General features: G+C 47.5%; 1 protein-coding gene across 7 annotated transcripts in view; it reads right to left on the bottom strand.

The window, feature by feature from the left end:
* The window catches only part of LOC119962774 (NAD(P) transhydrogenase, mitochondrial-like), a 226,657-nt gene that overhangs the window by 82,807 nt on the left and 129,568 nt on the right, over nucleotides 1-14,282 (bottom strand). The gene's annotated exons all lie outside the window — the stretch shown is intronic.

The raw sequence follows: 14,282 nt of genomic DNA, 5'->3' as shown, positions 1-14,282 counted from the left end.
GTAAATGTTCCATCCCAGGCAACATATTAAAGCATGCTGCTGTGCAGAGAGACCTGGGTGTGCTAGTGCTGAGTCACAGAAAGTTGGTTTACAGGTGCAACAGGTGATTAAGAAGGCAAATGGAATTTTGTTCTTCATTGCTAGAGGGATGGAGTTTAAGACTAGGGAGGTTATGCTGCAATTGTATAAGGTGTTAGTGAGGCCACACCTGGAGTATTGTGTTCAGTTTTGGTCTCCTTACTTGAGAAAGGACGTACTGGCACTGGAGGGTGTGCAGAGGAGATTCACTAGGTTAATCCCAGAGCTGAAGGGGTTGGATTACGAGGAGAGGTTGAGTAGACTGGGACTGTACTCGTTGGAATTTAGAAGGATATGGGGGATTAAGGGTTACGGTGTTCGGGCCGGAAAGTGGAGCTGAGTCCACAAAAGATCAGCCATGATCTCATTGAATGGTGGAGCAGGCTCGAGGGGCCAGATGGCCTACTCCTGCTCCTAGTTCTTATGTTCTAACATGCTAGTGAATCGCCTCTGCATCTCTCCAGTGCAATTACATCCTTCCTATGATGTGGCGACCAGAATTGCACATCTGTACTCCATCTGTGGCCTCACCAAAGTTCTATACAACTCCAACATACAACTCCCTGCTTTTGTAATCTATGCCTCGGTTGATAAATGTAAGTGTGCTATATGCCTTTTTCACCACCTTATTAAACTGCATTTCTGCCTTCAGAGATCGATGGACAAACACTCCAAGATCCCTTTGTTCCTCAGAACGTCCCAGTGTCAGGCCATTCATTGACTATTTCCTTGTCAAATTACAAAAAGTGTATTCCCTCACACTTTTCAGGGTTAAATTCCATCTGCCACTTTTCTGCCCATTTCACCATCCCGTCTAAATCTTCCTGTAACCCCAGACTCTCAATCTCACTGTTAACCACCCGGCCAATATTTGTGTCATCCACAAACTTTATGATCCTAGCCCCCACATAATCATGTATGTTGTTTATATAAATGACAAACAATAGGGGACCCAGCACAGCTCCCTGTAGAACGCCAATTCTAGTCACTAAAGCAGCCATCTGTCATCACCCTCTGTCTGCTATGAATAAGCCAAATATATCAGGTTACCCTGTATTCCATGTGCTTTTGCTTTCTTTAGAAGTCTCCACATGGGACCTTGTCAAAAGCTTTGCTGAAATCCATGTAAATGAAATCAGCTTCATTACGGTGGCACGGTAGCACAGTGGTTAGCACTGCTGCCTCACAGCGCCAGGAACCCAGGTTCAATTCCGGCTTGGATTACACTAAGGGACAATTTATCATGGCCAATCCACCTAACCTGCACATCTTTGGACTGTGTTGAGTTTGTATGTTCTCCCTGTGTCTGCGTGGGTTTCCTCCGGCTGCTCCGGTTTCCTCCCACAGTCCAAAGATGTGCAGGTTAGGTGGATTGGCCATGATAAATTGTCCCTTAGTGTCCAGAGATGTGCAGCTAAGGTTATGGGGTTGTGGTAATAGGGGGGAAGTGGGTATGGGTAGAGTGCTCATTTGAAGAGTCGGTGCAAAGTTATGGAATTAGAGAATTTACAGTGCAGAAGGAGGCCATTCAGCCCATCGAGTCTGCAGTGGCTCTTGGAAAGAGCCCATGCCTCCAACCTATTCCCGTGACCCAACCTAACCTTTTGGACTCTACAGGCAAATTTGGCGTGGTCAATCCACTTAACCTGCACATCTTTGTACTGTGGGAGGAAACTGGAGCACCCGGAGGAAACCCACGCAGACACGGGAAGTAAAAACTCCACAGACAGCCACCTGAGGTGGGAATGGAACCCTGGTCCCTGGAGTTTTGAGGCAGCAGTGCTAACCACTGTGGCTCGATGGGCTGAATGCCTTCTTCTGCACTGTAGGGATGCTATGATACCCTCATCTACATACCTGGTCACATGCTCAAAAAATTCAAATTTGTTAGGCATGACCTCCCCCTGACAAAGCCATGCTGACTATCCCTGATCAAACCTTCCTCTCCAAGTGGAGATAGATTATCTCCTTCAGGATTTTCTCCAATAGTTTCCCTACCATTGATGTGAGCCTCACTGGTTTGTCGTTCCCTGGCTTATCTCTATAACCTTTCTTAAATAGTGGGGCCACATTAGCTAATCTTCAGTCCTCTGGCACCTCCCCTTGGCCAGAGAGGAATTAAAAATTTGGGTCAAAGTCCCTGAAATCTCCTCTCTCGCCTTCCACAGCTTTCTGGGACACACAATTGATCCCGGCTGGAGACTTGCCATTTTTAAGCCTGCCAATACCTCCAATCCTTATCACTCCCTATGACAATTTACTCAAGAATCTCAGTCTGTCTCCCTGAGTTCCATATCTCCTTCCTCATTCTCTTGGGTGAAGACAAATGAGAAGTATTTGTTTAACACCCGACCAATGTCATCTGGCTCCACACACAGATTCCCCCTTGGTCCCTCCTGGGCCCTAACTCTTTCCCGGGTTATCCTCTTCCCATTGGTATGCTTATAGAATATCTTGGGATTTCCCTACTTTTACAAGCCAGAGCTTTCTCAGATGCCTTCTTTGCTCTCCTCATGGCTTTCTTAAGCTCCACACCTAGAATATTGTGTGCAGGTTTGGTCTCCTTTTCTGAGGAAGGACGTTTTCTTGCTCGCTCTCTCTCTCTCTCTCTCTCTCTCTCTCTCTCTCTCTCTCTCTCTCGAGTGCAGCGAAGGTTTACCAGATTGATTCCAGGGATGGCGGGACTGTCATATGAGGAGAGATTGGCTAGGTTAGGATTGTTCTCGCTGGAGTTCAGAAGAATGAGGGGGGATCTCATAGAGTTCTAACAGGACTAGACAGGGTAGATGCAGGGAAGATGTTACCAATGATGGGTGTGTCCAGAACCAGGGGTCACAGTCTGAGGATTCAGGGTAAACCATTTCAGACAGAGATGAGTAGACATTTATTCATCCCCAGAGTGGTGAGCCTGTGGAATTCATTACCACAGGAAGTAGTTGATGCTAAAACATTGAATATATTCAAGAGGCGGCTAGATGTAGCACTTGGGGAGAATGGGATCAAAGCTATGGGGAGAAAGCAGGATTAGGCTATTGAGTTGGATGATCAGCCATGATCATGATGAATGGCAGAGCAGGTTCGAAGGGCCAAAAGGCCTTCTCCTGCTCATTTCTTCTATGTATCTTGCACTTTCTGTAATCCACTAATGCTACAGTTGATTTGCCCCCCTTGTACTTGCTAAAAGCCTCTCTTTTCCGTTGTATTGTAACCTGAATATCTCTGGTCATTGATGGTTCTATGGGCTTATTATTCCTTCCTATTACCCTGGAGCAAACATGTTGGACCTGTACTCTGCACATTTCCTTTTATAACACCTCCCACTACTCTTCTGTACATTTCCTCATAAGTAACTCTTTCCAGTCTATCTTGGCCAGATCCTGCCTTATTTTACTAAAATCTACACTCCCCCAATCCAAAACCTTTTTTTGCAACTCATCTATTTCTTTGTCCATAACAAACTTAAATTGCACCATATTGTGGTCACTATCAGCAAAATCTCCCCACCAACACATCAACCACCTGTCTGGCTACGTTCCCCAGAATTAGATCCAGCACTGCACCGTCCCTTGTTCGGCACTCTACATACTGAGCTAAAATGCTCTCCTGTATACATTTTAAGAACTCCACTCCATCTAAACCTTTAACACGATGACTTTCCCAATTAATGTTAGAAAAGTTGAAATTACCTAATATCATTATTTTTACCCACCTCTGTGAATTACGCAGATATTTGCCTCCTTAATTTCCCGCTGACTATCTTGGGGTCTTTAATAAACACCTAGCAATGTGGCTGTCCATTGTTTATTCCTAAGCTCCATCCACAAAGCTTAATTTGATGCCCCCTCCGAGATATTGGGCTGAATTCTCCGCCGTCGGGATGCTCCGTGTTGCCGGCAGCCCGGGGGTTTCCAGACAGCATGGGACTGCCCCACAATGGGAAACTCCATTGACCAGCCGGCGAAACGGATCATCCCGCCGGCATGCTTAACCAGAAACCTGGAGCGATAGGACGGCGAAACCTGCCCATCATCTCTTCTTAACTGCAGTAACTGACAACTTAACTAATAATGCAATGCCTCCTCCTCTTTTACCCCTTCCTCTGTCTCACCTGAAGCTTCTACATCACAGAATGTTGAGCTGCCAATCCTGCCCCTCCCTCAACCATGTCTCCCTGATGGCTACTATTTCACAATTCCCTGTATCAATCCTCACCCTTAGCTCATCCATTTTAACTGTAAGACGCCTGGCATTAATGTAGAGGCCATCCAAGCCATGTCTTACTCCCTTGAAACTTACTACTGGTGTATTCCCTCTGACTTGATTGCTTTTATGTATTATGTTGTGTATCTATTCTGCTAACAGATTGTGTCCCTCCCCCTGCCGAATTCGTTTAAACTCCTCCCAACAGCACGAGCAAACCCCAGCAAGGATGTTCGGCCCGTTCTGGTTCAGATGTAGACCGTCCCGCTTGTACAGGTCCCACCTTCCTCTGAAACGGTCCCAGTGGTCCAGGAAACTAAAACCCTCCCTCCTGCACCAACTCTTAAGCCGCACATTCATCTGCGCTATTCTCCTATTTCTGTACTCGCTAGCGCATGGCACTGGTGTAATCCAAAGATTACAACCCGAGAGGCCCTGCTTTTTAGTCAACAGCCTAGTTCCCCGAATTCCTGATGCAAGTTCTCATCCCTCTTTCTACATATGTCATTGGTACCCACGTGTACCATGACCTCTGCCTTATCAGCCTCCCTATTCAGGATGCCTTGCAGCCGTTCAGTGACATCCTGGTACCAGGGAGGCATCACACCATCTTGGAGTCACGTTGACGGCCACAGTAGCACCCATCTGTTTCCTGACTATAGAATCCCCTATTACTATTGCTCTTCCTCTCTTTCCTCCCTCCTGTTCAGACAGACTGCTAGTGGTGCCAGAGGCTTGACTCTGTCCGCACTCCCTGGAGGAACCAGCCTCATCAGCCTCCAAAGTGGAATACCAATTTGTAAGCGGGACCACAGGGGAGTCCTGAACTACCTGTCTGTTTCTCGTGGACTGCCTGGTGCCTTGCTCATTAAGAATCTATCTACCTCTGCTTGAAAATATTCAAAGACTCTGCTTTCATCATCCTTTGAGAACCTTCCAAAGACTCACAACCCTCAGAGAGAAAAAAATTCTCCTCTTCTTTATCTTTAGTAAGTGACCCCTTATTTTTATAACACCAGGTTAAAGTCCAACAGGTTTATTTGGAATCACTAGCTTTCGGAGTGCTGCTCCTTCATCATGTGACTGTTGGACTTTAACGTGGTGTTGGAAGACGTCTTGTTGTGCCCACCCGAGTCCAACGACTGCATCTCCACACCATGGCCCTTATTTTTAATCAGTGACCCCTAGTTCTAGATTCTCTGACAAGAGGAAACATCCTCTCCACATTCACCCTGTCAAGACCCTTCAGGATCAAGTTGCCTCTTACTTTTCTAAATTCCAGCGGATAGAAATATTCTTAAATAAGGTGACCAATTATGTACACAGTATTCCAGACGTGGTCTCAACAATACCTTGAATAACTGAAGCATAACCTCTCTACTTACGTATTCAATTCCCTACGCCTTAAACAATACCATTTTATTAGCTTCCCTAAATACTTGCAGTACCTGCATAATGACCTTTTTTGATTCATGCAATGTGACACCCTCTGCATTTTAGAGTTCTGCAGTTATTCCCTACTGGCCCTTATGCTCCACTCGATCCTCCTCCAATCTTTATTCATTTAAATCTTCCATTGGAACCAACAATTCCCTTCTCCCTCAAATACTCAAATATGAGAGGCGCGATTCTCCGCTCGCGTGAGGGCCCCCCGACATTTTTTACGCCCCCAGCGATTCCCCCCAGCTCGGAAAAATCGCCGCTCACCGTTTTCACGGTGAACGCCGATTCTCCGAGCCCGATGGGCCGAGCGGCCGGCCCTTCACACCCGTTTCACGACGGCGGCAAACACACCTGGTCGCTGCATTCGTGAAACGGGTGCCAGATGCCCGTTTGGGGCATTTAGGGGCCCGATTAGGACGGGAGCACCACGACTGTGCTCGGGAGGGGACATTAGGTGCGGGGAGCGGGCTCCGAGACCGTCGAGAACCTTGGCCGAGTTCACAACGGCCTTCACGAATTCGGCCCCCTGCGGAGAATTCCGCCCGAGACATTTTCAGACAAACACTATCAAAAGGCAATGGGTGGCACAGTGGTTAACACTGTTGCTTCGCAGCACTAGGGACCCAGGTTCGATTCCGACTTGGGTCACTGTTTGTGTGGAGTCTGCACATTCTCCCCGTGTCTGTGTGGGTTTCCTCCGGGTGCTCCGGTTTTCTCCCACAAGTCTTGAAAGATGTGCTGATAGTTAATTTCAACATTCTGAATTCTCCCTCTGTGTACCCAAACATGCACTGGGATGTGTCAACTAGGGGCTTTCCACAGTAACTTCACTGCAGTGTTAATGTAAGCCTACTTGTGACAATAAAGATTATTTTTATTATTATTATAAGGCCATGTTATTAGGCCTTGGAGACTGTTAGAACAGTGCGCCAACTATTTCTGATAAGACTAAATAATAGCTGATGTTTTGTTTTGAAGGCTGTCATTCAGCCATAAGTTTTGAACATAATGAAAATTTACTGACTGAAGTTTAAGAAAGATGGCTGGTTGGGACATGCTTTACTGAGACAAAGGGTGCAACAAGCCATGGATTGATTAATAGGCTTTAGCAATGCAACATTCAAAAGGGAGTGTCTCAGAGTTCAGCTAAACGTAGGTCGCTAGGGTCCAAGCGATAGTTTCATGTAAAATTTTGTGTATAGTCATCAGTATACTCCAGTGTCATAGTATATTTTAGTTCTTCTTGTGTCTGTTTTGTCTTCCTTTTAAGCTAATAAATACTTATTAATTGTTCACACAACAAATAGCTGTTCCTCATTGGGCTGTACATCATTCCTCACATTATACAAAAAAACCCACATATACCACTACAAACCAGTGTTCCAAGCTATCCTTCTGGATTTTGGGATACCCTCGCATTTAACATCAGCGTGGTTCATAATACTTTCTACTCATTTTGCACTTTTTTTTCTGAAAACATTTTCAATTAAAGAAAAGGAAATAGGGTCCTACGTGGTGACTTTTTTTTTTACTGAGTTGGAGGTCACCAGAACAAATGAGTGAAGTTGGGAATGAATTGATGTAGCTTTCCTTCCCTCCCTGTAGATAGCAACACGTCACTGCTCGCTCCATACCTCTCTTTCTCACCTCTCTCTCCATCAGGGCCAACAAATGCTGAACTGACCATGCCTAAAATCAGAGACCTAACGTTTTGCGATGCACAATGCTGTCACACATGAATATCCACGTTGCACAGCTGAACATCTTAAACAATAGAATGTTACTTAATTGGCTTAAAAGTTCAGTGGCTCCGATTCAGAATTGGTCTGCATGTGAAATGGAAGTTGCCCAAATGGACAAATGAAGCTGGATTCTCCATTTTGGAGACTAAGTTCCCACGGCGGCGTGAAAACTGTGGTCTTTTTATGACAGGAAAACTGGCGCAAAACGGCCAGCGATTCCCCGTTCTGCTGGGGGATAGCAGGGAGGCAGCGTACAGCTCGCAGCTCTAGCTGCCGATACAGCCCAGAGCATTTCTGGTTCCATGACCGTGCATGTGCACTGCGGCGGCCGCGCTGTGCTTCATGGCAGACTCAGCCTGCGGACCCGGGCCGCAAAGGTAGTGCCCCCCTTCAGCCGCTCACGCGCTCCGGACTGCCCGCCCCCAGTGCCCCCCAGCCCCAAATGAAGCCTCCCTGCTTGCGGATCGGCCATCCCCCAACTGTGGCGCCGCTGGACTGAGTCCGCGAGGTTCCAGGCGGTGTGAGCACACGTAAACCACGCCATCGGGAACTCAGCCGGTCGGGGACAGAGCATCGCAGGGCGGGTGGATAATCGGTGCGGTATACTCCTCAAGTATGCAACGTGTATATTCAGGTGTAACAGCATTGTGCATTGTAAAACGTTAAGATTCTGATTTTTCAGGGGGCGGAGAATACAAAAAACTGGCATCACTCCTGATATTGCCGTCAAAACGGATTCTCCGCCCCGTCTTCGAATGCAGTTTTGGCGGCGGAGAGCGGAGAATCCAGCCCATGGTTTTTTGCCTGCTATGTTCTAATGATCCAAAAAGGTTAACAATAAAATGGGTTAAAGAATCAATATAGCAAAGAAGTTTGCTTAACCAGAACGAAGACCAAACATAAGCCATCTGTGGGGATGTCTGAGTCACAGTCTACAAGTGGCCCTTCCGACATTTCATAGTCAACAATTCCTTGTCTAACCCCAAGTTGAACTTCAAACGATGTGCCAATACAAACAGTGGATGCCGAGTTACATTTAAAGTATAGCTACTTATCATTTTTTCCAATCATGTACATTTCATAGGTGAGGGTTTTTGCATCATTCAGTCAAGTTTACTCACTGACTTAAATATATTTTTGTTTACCTATAAAACTGAAAACAATATTCCAAATATTTTACACATTTCCTGTAAAGATAATTTGTGCAATTAAAGATTGAGATTCAAGCAAATTTTTTGTTTCTCTCCTTCACATTCTTAACTCTGCCCACCCAGCTCACATTATCCTCTTCAGATACAGTACAGGATGCTTGATTTCTGTCAAAGAAAAGCTTTAGGGCCATATATCCGACAGATGAGTCTCAGCTTATAGTTACTCTGGTGGCTCGTCTTGCTTTTTGCCCAAAGATGACGGAGTTTGGGTTTGTATACTTGCACATATATGGAAAACTCCCCTCACAGTCGTGGGTGTGCTGTGCTGGTTAGATTTTCATATTAGGGGGCGAGCCGGTGCTAACAACCGATTCTCTGCCTATGCTATCAGCATTGGCAAGAACATTCTGAAATCGCCAGAGAAGCTTCCAAAGTTGGAAACTGAACCAGAGTTCCCTCACACTGCAGACAACATGAATAGCCAGGCCGTGTGAACCGGGCTTCGGACGGTGGTCTTGCCTGGTTCCAAGTTATGCTTCAGCACTTGCATCAATGTGCACCGAAAATTGCTTCTCATACACTAGACATCAGCTAACACTCGATTAGTAGGGCACTAAAGTTGGCATAAATAATTGCCCCAGTAGAAGCTGGTTAAACTGGTTAAAAGTAAGGCCCCTGTAGTGATCCTCGCCTGAGTGTCTACAGAAGGGGCTGATGGGAAATGGAAGTACTACCAGGGGGCAGCACGGGGACATATAAGAGTGACGCCGAAGGCCCGCCCTCGCTCACTTTGGCCGGAGAAGCAGGGGAGCAGGACAGGACGGAAGTTGAGCTCAGGGCTGCAAGTGGTTAGACCTAGTTGCAGAGCATAGAAAAGCAGTATCTTTACAAGTGCCATTCTGTAAGTAAAAGCTAACAAAGTAATTTATTGTGGAGCACAATAAACCATCCTTCAACTGCTGAACGACTTCTAGCATTCTTTTAAGAAACATAACATGGTACAGGAGTGGCTTCTCTGGCATGGGTACGCTACCCTACAAATACAAAATCCTGCTCAAAAAGGATGCCATACCGGTCGTTCATGCCCCATGGAGGGTGCCGGCTCTATTGCGGGACAAGCTAAAAGCTGAACTTCAACGTCTCCAATCTCAAGGCATTATCTCACGAGTCACACAGCCGACTGACTGGGTCAGCTCGCTGGTGTGTGTTAAGAAGCCGTCTGGTGAACTCAGGATCTGTTTAGATCCCAAAGACTTGAACAAGAACATTTGCAGGGAACACTACCCTATCCCCAAGCGAGAGGAGATAACGAGCGAAATGGCACAAGCTCGCATATTTACCAAGCTTGATGCCTCACAGGGCTTCTGGCAAATGCAGCTCGATGAGTCCAGCCGCCTGCTGTGCACATTCAACACGCCGTTTGGAAGGTACTGTTATAATCTGATGCCCTTTGGCATTATATCTGCATCCAAAATATTTCACAGAATTATGGAGCAGATGACAGAAGGCATTGAAGGCGTCCGTGTCTATGTGGATGACATCATAATATGGTCAACGACAGAGGAAGACCACATTGCGAGGTTGAAGCAAGTATTCCAAAGGATCCACCACTTTGGACTGAAGCTCAAGGCCAAGTGCACCTTTGCACAGTCCTCTCTGACCTTCCTGGGTGACACAATATCAGAGCACGGAGTGAAGCCGGACGCTGAGAAGATCGCCGCAATTCAGAGCATGCAGAGATCACAGGACAAGAAAGCGGTGCTCAGTTTCCTGGGATTCATCAACTTCCTAGGTAAGTTCATACTGAACCTAGCAGCACGGACGACGGCGTTAAGGAAAGTGATAAGGAAGGACACGGAGTTTGCCTGGACCCAACATCACCAAGATGAATGGGATGATCTGAGACACCAATTGATAGCAGCTCCAACGCTCGCATTTTTTGACCCGGCAAAACCTACAAAGATCTCCACTGACGCCAGTCAGCATGGAATTGGTGTGGTGCTACTGCAACAGAATGACCAGTCGGACTGGTTCCCAGTGACTTACGCTTCACGAGCGATGACCGCCACAGAGTGCAGGTATGCACAGATAGAAAAGGAGTGCCTAGGGCTAATCACAGGCGTGACCAAATTCCACCACTATGTGTACGGTCTCCCCACGTTTCTCGTGGAAACTGATCATAGGCCGCTGGTAAACATCATCGACAAAGATCTAAATTATATGACACCGCGCCTACAACGCATGATGATGAAGTTGCGGAGGTACGACTTCACGCTGGTCTACACCCCTGGCAAGGACGTTGTAATAGCTGACACATTATCACGAGCCATGGACGCTGACAATCCGCCACTGGCTTCCATCAATGATGTGGAAGCTCATGCACAGTGGTGCAGGGAGACACTCCCGGCAACGGACGAGAGGCTGCAGCAAATTCGTCAGGCGACACAGGAGGACGCCACCCTCCTTCAAGTCATATACAACCTTCAGCATGACTGGCCAAATGGGCGGTGCCCACAGTTCCAAAACGTCAGGACTGAACTGTCTGTGGTGGATGGCATAATACTGCGGAATGACAGAATCGTCATCCCACTGGCGGTCCGGGCAGGCATGCTCCGCAGGATTCACGAGGGGCACCTTGGTGCCGAAAAGTGCAAAAGGAGAGCACGACAATCCGTTTACTGGCCAGGGATAAACGAGGACATAACGAACATGGTGCTCACCTTTGACACGTGTCAATGACATCGACTGGCACAATGCAAGGAGCCACTGCAGCAGCATGAGACGTTGACGTCACCGTGGGACAATGTTGGCATTGACTTGTTCCACGCCATGGGCCGCAACTATGTTCTGCTCATCGACTACTACTCCAACTTTCCGGAAGTACTGAAACTCCCGTATCTCACAGCGGCATCAGTCATCAAGGCCTGCAAAGAAACCTTCTCCAGGCATGGCATCCCACGGACGGTCATGTCCGACAATGGTCCTTGCTTTGCCAGCTGGGAGTGGATGGACTTCGCCAAGCACGACAACTTCAAGCATGTAACGTCGAGTCCACACTTTCCGCAATCGAATGGCGGGGTGGAGAAAGGTGTCCACATTATCAAACAACTCATCAAAGTCCGACATACACTTGGCCCTCTTGTCATACCGATCGTCACCTTTGAGCTCTGGACTATCACCGGCTCAAATGCTCTTCAACAGAGGTTTGCGGACAACATTACCGGCACTACAATTCACCAATCCCGATCACTCGCCTGTCCTGGATAAGATGCGTCACCAACGTCAAGTGCAAAAGCAGCACTACGACCAGCAGGAAAAAGTAGTGCATCCGTTGGCAATCAACGATACGGTGAGGTTGTGACACCTGGCTGGGGGCTGGTCTAAAATGGCAACGGTTCTCCGCCAAATATCGCCACGATCCTACGTTGTGCAGTCTGACGATGGAACATTGTTTCAACGAAATCGCCGAGACCTTCTAAAAGTTACACCTCGTCGACAGGTATTTCCAACACTAGATCTGCAGGACGCTGTCATGCAACATCCTGGAACTGCAGCTGCAGGTGTCCAAATGGACGTAAAAGACTCTGGATCTCCATGCCCACTCAGGAGGTATACCCGGATCAGACGTGCACCCAACCGTCTGAACTTATGAACATGGACTGACAATTTCATTGCTCTGCCTTGTCTTTGTATATAAACCTAACTGTTTGAATTTGTGTTTGGTTACAGCTCTGCAACTAAAAGAAAAGTGAAAAAGGGGGATGTAGTGATCCTCGCCTGAGTGTGTACAGAAGGGGCTGATGGGAAATGGAAGTACCACCAGGGGGTAGCACGGGGACATATAAGAGTGACGCCGAAGGCCCGCCCTCGCTCACTTTGGCCGGAGAAGCAGGGGAGCAGGACAGGGACGGAAGTTGAGCTCGGGCTGCAAGTGGTTAGACCTAGTTGCAGAGCATAGAAAAGCAGTATCTTTACAAGTGCCATTCTGTAAGTAAAAGCTAACGAAGTAATTTATTGTGGAGCACAATAAACCATCCTTCAGCTGCTGAACGACTTCTAGCATTCTTTTAAGAAACATAACAGCCCCGAGGGGAAACTGAAAAAGACATGACTATATAAAGAAATTTCCACAAGCTCATGATGTTCCAAAGCACTTTGCAGGCAGTAAGTACTTTTTGAAGTGTAGTTAGTGTTGTCGGAAATGAGGCAGCCACTTTGTGGACAGCAAAGTGCCACAGACAGCAATGTGGTAATGATCACACTGTTCTAGTGATGTTGTTTGAGCGATAGCTATTGGTCAGGACACCATGCTGAACACTGACAATTAAAATGTAAACCTCAGCTGAGACTGTGATTTCAAATTGGCTCTCCCAGGAGAGAATGCCAGTATTACCCAGTATGGGTAATCGGGCTGCCCTTAAATCCTTAATAACACGTTTTAAAAATGTTTGGTTTGCATAGCTGGTGCTGGCCTCCCTTCCCCAACTCCTCGTATTTTAATGCAGAATTATTGCGAATCTCCTCAGGGGTTCTCCTGATGGCCTGTTATGGGCAGCATGGTAGCATGGTGGTTAGCACAATTGCTTCACAGCTCCAGGGTCCCAGGTTCGATTCCCGGCTTGGGTCACTGTCTGTGCGGAGTCTGCACATCCTCCCCGTGTCTGTGTGTGTTTCCTCCGGGTGCTCCGGTTTCCTCCCACAGTCCAAAGATATGCAGGTTAGGGATTGGCCATGCAAAATTGCCCTTAGGGTCCGAAATTGCCCTGAGTGTTGGATGGGGTTACTGGGTTATGGGGAAAGGGTGGAGGTGTGGGCTTGGATAGGGTGCTCTTTCAAAGAGCTGGTGCAGACTCGATGGGCTGAATGGCCTCCTTCTGCACTGTAAATTCTATGATCTTCAGTGCACCACTGCTGCAAACTCTGCACACATGGGTTTCCTCTCACGGAGGTGTGGTGGCCAATCGAAACAATCCCAAAGGAAGTTCTTGGCTAAATCCCAGTAACCATTTGTGGAATTTAGTCCAGCCCATCACAACAGGAAACATGGGTGGGTGGGCCCACTTAATTGAGGGAGAGGCCAAGTGTCATTCTGCTGAAAAACCTCCTTAAGTCGGAGGCGGAAAGGGATCTATGCAACAAACTCGCTTGCTTATTATGGGATGTCAATTAGGCTTATTGTTGATCCAATTGACATCAATTATCCCTGAGCCCACCAGAATTTAGTGGCGTGTCCGTGATTAAATGGGAATCGGACAGTTTTCTCATGTCTCCCAAGGGCCTGTGGTCACTCAGAAAACCTTGTTGGGTTTGCCAGTGACCTACTAGGGAGGGTCCCTGATTGTCACCCTGAATTTGATCAAGAACCTGGCATCAGGCATGGGGTGGGTACTGATGAAAGCCACCTTCCTGCTCTTAGCTCCAAACCCCAGCATCACCATCTCTCTTATAACCCCCTACCCTGCCCCGGCCATTCAGTGGGTCCTAAATCCTCGTTAAGGCCCAGCATTGGCCCATTAAGTGCCCAGACATTTACTTTTTGTTTGGGCCTCTCTCCACCGGTTCACTAACTGATGGGACAGGACCCCTGTCACCCACATTAAATCCAACCCCGTGGCTTCTCCCCCCCCCCCCCACCCCCACCCCGCCTCCTCCAACCCCCAAAATACAT

This window comes from Scyliorhinus canicula, chromosome 3 (assembly GCF_902713615.1).
Source record: "Scyliorhinus canicula chromosome 3, sScyCan1.1, whole genome shotgun sequence".
Taxonomy (NCBI): Eukaryota; Metazoa; Chordata; class Chondrichthyes; order Carcharhiniformes; family Scyliorhinidae; genus Scyliorhinus; species Scyliorhinus canicula.
The sequence above is the reverse complement of the archived record's forward strand: the minus strand, read 5'-3'. Positions and strand labels throughout refer to the sequence as shown.